The sequence below is a fragment of the Lepus europaeus genome, chromosome 5 (genome assembly GCF_033115175.1).
Source record: "Lepus europaeus isolate LE1 chromosome 5, mLepTim1.pri, whole genome shotgun sequence".
NCBI lineage: Eukaryota > Metazoa > Chordata > Mammalia > Lagomorpha > Leporidae > Lepus > Lepus europaeus.
Genome location: NC_084831.1, coordinates 144,909,596 through 144,916,525, shown reverse-complemented (window position 1 = coordinate 144,916,525; position 6,930 = coordinate 144,909,596). Strand labels below are relative to the sequence as shown.

General features: G+C 41.4%; 1 pseudogene; it reads right to left on the bottom strand.

The window, feature by feature from the left end:
- Positions 1 to 1,528: 1,528 nt before the first annotated feature.
- LOC133761156 (cadherin-4-like) lies at positions 1,529 to 2,944 on the bottom strand (annotated as a pseudogene).
- Positions 2,945 to 6,930: the final 3,986 nt, after the last annotated feature.

Genomic DNA, 6,930 nt, shown 5'->3' with positions numbered 1-6,930 from the left:
TGGAGGAATGTTAGTATATTTATCTCCACATCAGTGCAGGTGGAAATACCCAGAACATTTTGATTTTCTTCACATTTTTATTTTTTCAGTTTGGAAAATTTTCTATGATGAGTATGTGGGAAAATAAAAAGGTGTATTATACATAAGGTCTTTTGTTCTTATGTTTATTGTTCAAATAGTACTGTTTAGAAAGCCTGTGATTTGCTTTTTTGTACCTTTTGTGGAAATATACTGTGGCTTTCATGTTTTCTTATCAGCATTGCCTAATGCATTGTCCAGAACATCAATTGGTATTTGATAATGAATAGTGCAGTAATAACATTCATGTTTTACTTTCCCTTTGCTTTCCTGGATATTCAGAAATAAATTTGTCTTCGGTTAATTTAGAATTGCTTTTGGTAGTAGGGATAATTTCCCCCATGGGGGAAAATAGGTCTTTCTAAGTTTATTTTTAAAATTTAGCTTAATTATCTAGTTCTATATTAAAGTGAATTGAAATGCCTCAATTATTTATGTTGTTTTGGAAAGGGAGAAAGTAGACTTCCTGTTCGTTTTTAAAAATCAAGAAAATTTATCCTTAAGTAAGACATTCCATTTCATTGTGAAGATGATTAATTGCCTAGAGAATCGAGGCAATACATAAAATAATTTAGATAATTCAAAACTAAATAACCACCTCTTATAAAATGCTACAGATTTCCTGACGCATGCTCCCTAGGCAAATTGTTCACTTGCCCTTGAATTCGGATTCATGCTGCTGCTAAGATTGTTTCACTTCACGTTTAGATCAGGTATACAAAAAGTGCTCAAATTTGTAGACAGCCATTCGTTATGTCATTCACTCTGTTTTGTGAAATATAAGGTTTCAGGATCCTTTTAGAACAAGTGCATTGATAATACTTGCACAGTCAGTATGACTTCTAAGGGTTGAATATCATAAGATATTCAGTATGTCCCGTGACCCCACAGGTCCACCAGAACCCCAGTATACACTGAATTGCTCCCCAGGCCCTGGTTTTTTTGTTTTCTTCTGTTTGTTTGTTTACTTGTTTTTTGTACCAAAAGGCACTTCCTTTTTTTTTTTTTTTTTGACAGGCAGAGTGGACAGTGAGAGAGAGAGACAGAGAGAAAGGTCTTCCTTTTGCCGTTGGTTTACCCTCCAATGGCCGCTGCAGCAGGCGCACTGCGCTGATCCGATGGCAGGAGCCAGGTGCGTCTCCTGGTCTCCCATGCAGGTGCAGGGCCCAAGGACCTGGGCCATCCTCCACTGCCTTCCCGGGGCCACAGCAGAGAGGTGGCCTGCAAGAGGAGCAACATGGACAGAATCTGGTGCCCCGACTGGGACCAGAATCTGGCGTGCTGGCACAAGCCCTTTTTTTTTTTTTTTTTTTTTTTTTTAAACAGTGCTTCTGCTCTAAAAATTCAAGTTAAGGCAGTGCCTCTTGCTCACTCTCAGGCCTGGCGGGGGCGGGGTCCCTGCCGGGTGGGGCGGGGCTTCTGCCAGCTGTGGTCCACAGCGCGAGGCCTGTTAGTCCTGGTTGCCGCCCCCGTACAGGTCGGCCAGCTTCCTGGACCTGGTCCCCCAGTCGTTGTAATCCTGGTCCTGGTCCCCGGAGCTGGGCGAGTTGAGGGAGCCGACGGAGCCTGCGTGGTGCCGCGGCCCTCATAGTCGAAGACCAGCGGGGGTTGTACAGGGGCGCAGTGGGGTCCTTGTCCGCTGCCAGCGGGGGTCGTATGGGGACGCAGTGGGGTCCTTGTCCGCTGTCAGCGGGGGTCGTACGGGGGCGCAGTGGGGTCGCTGTCCGCTGCCAGCAGGGGTCGTACGGGGGCGCAGTGGGGTCGCTGTCCGCTGCCAGCAGGGAGTCGTATGGGGGCGCAGTGGGGTCGCTGTCCACTATCCGGAGGCCCTCGCTGATGAGGTCTCCGATGTCCCCCGGGTGGGGCACAGCGGGCCTGGCCGGGTACCGGGGCTTGGCGCCCACGGGCCACTCGTCCACCCGCTGCACGCGGGGGCCTTGCTCAGGACGTGCTCCGTGACCGCGCGCTGCTGCCGCTGGCTGAGTCCTGGTCCTGGTCCTCCTCGCCGCCGCCCTCCTCACCCGACTCCAGGATGCTGTCGCGCACGTCGTCCTCGGGTGGATGCGCAGCTGCTCCGCGTGGCTCCTCCTCCCGCCGCTTCATCCACAGACAAACAGCAGGACCACGGTCCGCGGGATGACGGTGCAGAGGAGGATGGCCACAGTGGCGCCTGTGCCCGGACCAGCCGCTGCCCCCGCACCAATGACGGTGCAGTCCCCGGGCACACCTGGACCTTGATGATGGACATGGTGGACAGCGGGGGTTCCCGGAGTCTGTGACGATGGCGGGGACGTCGTACATCCCGGGTCCAGGTACAGGATGCGCAAGCTGAGCTGAGCGTAGTCACCGTTCAGGCGTGTGCTGGTCCAGTTCTTGCGCACGGCGGCCGGGACCAAGGGCAGCTCCAAGACTTGGGGCCGGTGTTGGGGTCGGCGTCGGCGGCCGTGATGTCGATGGCGCTCAGGTTGGGCTTCCCGCAGGTCTGCGCCTCCTTGGGCAGCAGCCCTGGGGCATTGTCACTGATGTTGATGAGATAGATCTGCAGGGTCCCGGTGCCGCTGGCTGGGGGATCCCATTGTCAGCTGCCAGGAAGGTGGCCTCATAGACGTGGTTGCTGATGTCCAGGGACTCGCGGTCCAGCACGGCGGCCGTGCTGATGTGCAGCCAGTTTGCCCGGTCTGACAGCTTCGAGTTCTCACTGCCTGCTGCATGAAGTGGTCGGGATCCACAGCGGGAAAGGTGGTGAGCACGGTGCCTGGGGGATGCCCTCCTCCAGGCAGATCAGCTGGTGGCTGGAGGGGAAGTAGGGTGCCTCGTCGATGTCCATGACGGAGATGGTCACCCCCGCCGTGGACTGGAAGGACATCCAGGGATCTATATGCAGTAAGTAAAAAGACTCCTATATTTACTCTAATTCAGCATAACTTCTATGTAAAGCTGGCTGACGGTGTTATAACGTTGCTGAAATTTGGCTAGATATAGAGAATAGAATTTATTGATTTGAAATTATGATTATTGAAAGAAAATATAATTGATGATATAGGTATAAAAAATCGTCATTTGAAATTTGGTTTATGTAGCAACACACACACACACACTCTCTCTCTCTCACCTAAATTTCTGAGTATGGCTGAAGATTGTAATGATTTCTAATCTAAAGGAATGGATATTGTTAGTTATTCCTCCTCTATGGGAAATCATGGGGATGTAGGCAAGGTACAAAATTCTTTGCTTGGCTATGATTTCCAAAAAAAGAGGGGATTGGAGGAGATGAACTCTAGACTTCTTTCTGAATCTAAAAATTCTTCATTTTCTAGAACTCATTGTTTCAATCATTCTTGCCATTCTGCGTTTTTTAATACAATTCATTTTAATTGAACCCTAAGTAAAAACAATATCAAACAATTTATTTCTCACATCTCCCAAATATAATTTTAATGAGGATTTCTGAAGAATCAATGTAGGGTTTAGGGAATAGAGAAAAAAAATAGACACAGAAATAAATATTTTTACACTTTCGGTACTGTTTGGTCTTGGGAAAATCCAGTAAATGAGAAACTTGTTCTAATGTGCACTTGTGTGTGTGTGTTCTCATGTGCATGCCTGTGTGTGTATGAAATATGTGAGAAAAAAAGACTAGTTGAGGGTACATGAAGCAAAATCACACAGTGTGATCTTTTACTGAGTTCGCGAGTGGCTTTTTAAACTCTTTACTTCTAAGGTTTTAAATTCATATTAACAATATTTAAATAACAGTTCACTCGGTTAAAAATGGGAATAAAATTATATGCATTACACATTATACATACATGCTTTTCATAGAGTAAAATAACTTGGAACGATCCTATAAATTTTAATATACACATCTGTTTTTTTCCTACTGCTACCTTTATTTAATGTTTTCTTTTATTTAGTAACAAATTGCCTATAAATGCATTTGATGATCTGACTTGTGTTCAAGTAACTGTTATATAGCCAGCAGAGCATATTATTACAGGTTTTTGTCTCTTAATTGGACAATGTTGTAACATCTGTCATTTTTTGGGAATCAAATTTTAGTTTCAAAGCAGCGTGAAAAGTGTGGGACAGTCATATCACTGTGACTTCAGTTTAATCTACTTGCCCTCCTCCCTCTCTTCATTCATCACCTTCCCGCCCTTAGAGCTCCCTTTCTTCTCATAGTTCCTTTTCACTTTATTGGACTCAATGCCAACTCCATATCTGGCTATTGATTCTGCAAAATGTGTTGGCTTACTCCTGCAAGGTCGTTCATAATTATACATAGAATTCTTATACTTCTGTTGGCAAGATTTTTCCTGCCCATAAAAAGTAGAATGCTCTTCTCAAGTAGTGACATTGGAACACAGGGTACTAGAATTTAACCACTAATAAATGGATTATTAAAAAGGACGTAATTGCAGAAACCAGTGAGAATATTTCTGGCAGTGTACTCCTTTTTCTTTTTTTTTGGATTTCAGCTTGTATGGACTCCTTTTGTGATACTCCTGAAGGTAACACTGCCAAAATACATGAAATCTGAGTTGAAGTAAAAATAACAGGAAAAGTATTATAGAAGTGTGAACCTAAAATTTTTCTGTGATTTGAAAATCCCTTTAGGGAATTTTCATGTTAGCATTATTTTTCTCCTTTTCTCATTACAACTGGAAGGGCAGTTTCACTACAGCTATTAAAGGACCACATCCTCTAGTCACATCGACAGACAACAAACAGCAGCTGCCCCTCCTTTGTCTCTCTCCTTTGACAAAGTTTCTCAATACCACCCAACTGAAAGAAATAGTGGGATTCTCTATTTCTTCATTTTTGCCTTCTCTGAGACTACATAGCAGCATGAGCAAAAGAGGCCTTCAAATTTTTACTTTTTCATATTAGGAAATGTGTGAAGTTTTTCTAAAACTAAAAAGTGGAAGAAATCCAAAGAAGCATGAAGTGAAGTTAATTTGGATTACTGTAAATATTTCCCACACCTCAAACTTGGTTATCATAATAGCATCATTATTTACTTAATTTGATTTAGCAGTTACGTCAATTGGTCTTTCTGAGACAAATTTCCCCTATTTATACCAGAATATTTGGAAAAGTGGTACATTAGCTTTTTGTGCATTGAATTCCCATTAAGAATAAACATAAACATTATGAATAAATTAAAATAAGAAAAACAAATTGAGTCTTTGAGGACTCCAGAGGTATATCAAATCATTTAGGACTTGAGAAGGGAGAATCACAAAGAGGATAAAATATAGAAGCAAACTCAAATTATTGGATATATTTCCCCATAAAAAATTACTATTATAAAGGAAGAAACTAATAATCCAAGCAGAAAGTGGTGGCTAATTTTTAAAAATTTCTTATTCATATAAAGAGAACAGAGTCCATATATTTCATATACACAACTTTAAGCACATAATGACACTTCCCACACTCCTTCCCTCCTCCCTCCCTCCTTTTCTTCTTAGTTTTTGTGATAACATCCGATTTACTTTATAAACACAGGTGTAATACTCCATTATATAAAGAATGCAAGCAGAATGTAGAAAGAGCACTATTCTTTACAAGTAGAGACAAGGGTTAGAAACAATAATCAAATTTCAAGATATCAACTTGACACACAGTAAACAGAGATTAACTTTCCACAACTTTGTGGAATAGGAATATCAAAGCTAAATTTTTTGAGTTACCAATTCAGTGAGGACTAACAAATTAGAGTGAAGGAAAAACTTTTAAGCAAGCCCAAATTTTGAAAGCACTTTTAAAAGTCAAGGCATTTATTGGCTTATAAGTGGCAGTGCATTAACAGATTTAACATCAAAAGAAAGTAATTGCTAGTAAATTAGGATGAAGAGAAGAGATTCTAGGAGTTTCACAGTATCAGGTAGAAAAAGAAAATGTGTTGTAGAGCCCACTACGCACTGATAGATACCACATAAATACACACATATACATACATTCACACCCACTCACATCGGATCTTGCGGTGCTAAAAAAAAGAATAAGAACGAATTGGGAACATACTTGCCTTTGCAAAATGGAAAACCTTGCTTTGATCAAACTCAACTACCACATGAAATGAAATAAATTAGTATATGCCTGTTCTAGCAGTGTAATATAATATTTTCTAGTAGAAGATAACTATATCTGGAATATCAATTTCTCTTTAATGTATTTTAATTTAAAGAAGCCATAATAAGTTCAAAAAACTACCAAATCAGAAGATGGAAGAATAAAAAGGAAAGCAAGCAAAGAAGCAAACTGTAGAATCCTACTTAGAGGTGATCCAAAAGTTGAAATTCTCAGAGATTTGACAGATATTTTCACCCAAAAATAAAAAAAAACAAGTAGAAAATATACATAAATGTGTATATATATATGTATATAAATTATAAGCAACTAGTAGAAATTATAAAGTGGAAGACTACAACAACTGGTATCAAAACACTAGAGATGTAACATCAGACAAGATCCCCAAAAAGAAGGATCACTGAATCAGTAGAAGCTATCCAGATGGTAAGGGTTGAGATGCAAAGGTTGAAATGTACTTTCAAGAGCATAATAGATATAGGAAAAATGATGAAAGGTCTGACTTAGTGTAATTGGAGTCACTGAGGAGAAAAGAAAAAATACAAGGCAGAAACTCTCATGGGAGATAAAATGGCCTAGAAGTTTATAAAACTGATGAAAGACAAAAAATAGAAGTCAAATTCAAATGGACTGTACAAACTCTAGGTGGGATAAATCCAAAGAAATCCATTTGTGGAACTATCAAAGTAAAATTGTAAAATCCGACAAAGAGAAATACAAAAAGGCAGCAAGATATTAACAAAAAGATATATTACC